The following is a 2,803-nucleotide window of genomic DNA, read 5'->3' as shown; positions in this document are numbered from 1 at the left end:
TTCAGAAATGGTACTGCAATATGACTATTGTAGTTAATAAAGAATTCAAATTCACTACTCGTGTTTTGATTGATTCGGGTGCTGATCAAAATTGTATTAAAGAAGGACTTATCCCTACAAAATATTTTGAGAAAACTACTGAACGCCTTTACGGTGCTAGTGGTAAAAAACTCAATATTAATTACAAAATTTCAAAAACTCATGTTTGTAATTCAAATATTTGTTTTAAAAATATTTTTTATTTGGTAAAAAATCTGGATCAAGATGTTATTCTTGGTGCTCCTTTTATTGTTCAAATATATCCTTTTAAAACTGATTATAAAGGATTAACTACAAAAATCTTTGGAAAGAAAATTCATTTTGAATTTTCAAATCCTCCTTCTTATAAAGATGTTAATTATTTAAAAGAAGCTGCAATTTCAAAAATTATTCATAATATCAATTTAAAAAGAAATCATGTTAAATTTCTTAAAGAAGAAATTTCTTTTCAAAAAACTGAAAAAAGATTAGAAGAGGATTCTTCTATCAAAAATCTTATTTCAAATTTACAAAAGAAGATTGAACAAGAAATATGTTCAACTATTCCAAATGCTTTCTATGATAGAAAGAAGCATATTGTTTCTCTTCCTTACAATTCTGATTTTCATGAATCAAATATTCCTACAAAATCTCGTCCTATTCAAATGAAAAAAGAATTACTTGATTTTTGTATCAAGGAAATCAATGATTTACTTGAGAAGAATTTTATTCGTCCAAGTAAATCTCCATGGAGTTGTTCTGCATTTTATGTTAACAATTCTGCTGAAATTGAACGAGGTGTTCCACGCCTTATTATCAACTACAAACCACTCAATACTGCACTTCAATGGATTAGATATCCTATTCCTCAGAAGAAAGATCTTCTGAATCGCCTTTCAAAAGCTATCATTTTCTCAAAATTTGATATGAAGTCAGGATTCTGGCAAGTCAAATTAAGGAAGAAGATAGATACAAAACTGCATTTAATGTTCCCTTCGGACAATACGAATGGAATGTTATGCCTTTTGGTCTAAAAAATGCTCCTTCTGAATTTCAAAAAATCATGAATGATATTTTTAATTCATTTTCAGATTTCATTATTGTTTATATTGATGATGTCCTCATTTATTCAAAATCTATTGAACAATATTTCAAGCATATTCATACATTCATACATGTTATCAAGAAAAATGGTTTAGCAGTTTCTGCTAAAAAGATTGTTTTATTTCAAACAAAAATTCGTTTTCTTGGTCATAATATTCAAAATTCTTCAATCATTCCAATTCAAAGAAGTCTTGATTTCACTGATAAATTTTCAGATGAAATAAAAGAAAAAACAAGTTTGCAACGCTTTTTAGGTTGTGTTAATTATGTGGCTGATTTTGTCAAAGATATCCGTCAAATCTGTGCTCCATTATTCAAAAGATTACAAAATAACCCTGACCCATGGAGTCACGAGTGTACGCATGCTGTTCAAAAGCTGAAAAAGTTGGTCAAAAATATTCCCTGTCTTTCAATTCTTGACCCTATAGCCTCAATTATCGTCGAAACAGACGCCTCAAATATAGGATTCGGTGGTGTGTTAAAACAATTACCCCTAGGATCGTCAAAAGAACAGTTAGTCAGATTTCATAGTGGAGTCTGGTCTGGACCTCAAATCAACTATTCAACTATCAAAAAAGAGATTCTTTCAATAGTTCTTTGTATTTCCAAATTTCAAGATGATTTGATCAATAAAAAATTTATTTTAAAAACTGATTGCAAAGCTTCAAAAGATGTTTTACAAAAAGATGTAAAAAATCTTGTTTCCAAACAAATCTTTGCAAGGTGGCAGGCAATTTTGTCCTGTTTTGATTTCGAAATTCTATATATTCAAGGAAAATCAAACTTCTTGGCAGATTTCCTCACAAGAGAGTTTATTCAAAAGAGTGAGAAAAATGAGTTGGGCAAAAAAAGTTGAAGAAGAAGAGGATTCTCAAAATCCTTTTCAAACAAAAATCTCAAGAAAGAAGAAAAGTTCAATTCCTTTCTTCGAAGATCCCCCAAAGGATCAAAAGGAAGTTTCATCTTCCTCAAATACTCTTTCAACCTTCATCAAAAAACCTGAACAAAAGCAAAAAGTTGAGTCCTCAACCCCTTCAAATTTCAAAAAAGCCGTTCAAAGCTCTGGCAAACTTCCTCAAATAAACCCCCCAAACTTTTTCAAATACTTTACTAAGAGTCTTTCTGATTGTGTTCTTACAATAGAAAGTTATTGGATCAATCGCTATGGTGGTCTTGATGATTGCCTTGAATCAATTCTCCCAGAAAACTTTTGGTTCATGCCATCAAATATCCAAAAAACTAGAGATTACTACGAAACCATTCTTTCTTTGACTGGTTCTGCATTAATCTTTCATACTCCTGAACCAAGAGACAAATCAAATATTATGTTTTCAAAAATTTCAATTCTAAGAGTTCTGTCTTATGAAGACTGGGGACAGGATCCTTGGGAAGAAAAGAGATTAAATCTCTCAAAAATATTTTTCACTTGTCAAGATACTTTCAATTATTTTGATTACCAGAATGCTTGGTATAAGGTTCTCCTTTTTAGGCCTGTTACCCATTCTTGGTTTATCAATTTTAATCAAAATTGTTATCCTCATTTTCCGAGTTGGTTTCAAACTTGGTTTCAGTATCATGGACTTGAAGAACAAATTTTACCTAGTCTAGTTCTTCAAGGATATGAATACTTCAAAAGAGAGGCAAAATCTTTTCTCAAGCCTCAAGAAAATCTTTTGTTTCA

This window comes from Olea europaea, unplaced genomic scaffold (assembly GCF_002742605.1).
Source record: "Olea europaea var. sylvestris unplaced genomic scaffold, O_europaea_v1 scaffold2561, whole genome shotgun sequence".
Lineage (NCBI taxonomy): Eukaryota > Viridiplantae > Streptophyta > Magnoliopsida > Lamiales > Oleaceae > Olea > Olea europaea.
The sequence above is the reverse complement of the archived record's forward strand: the minus strand, read 5'-3'. Positions refer to the sequence as shown.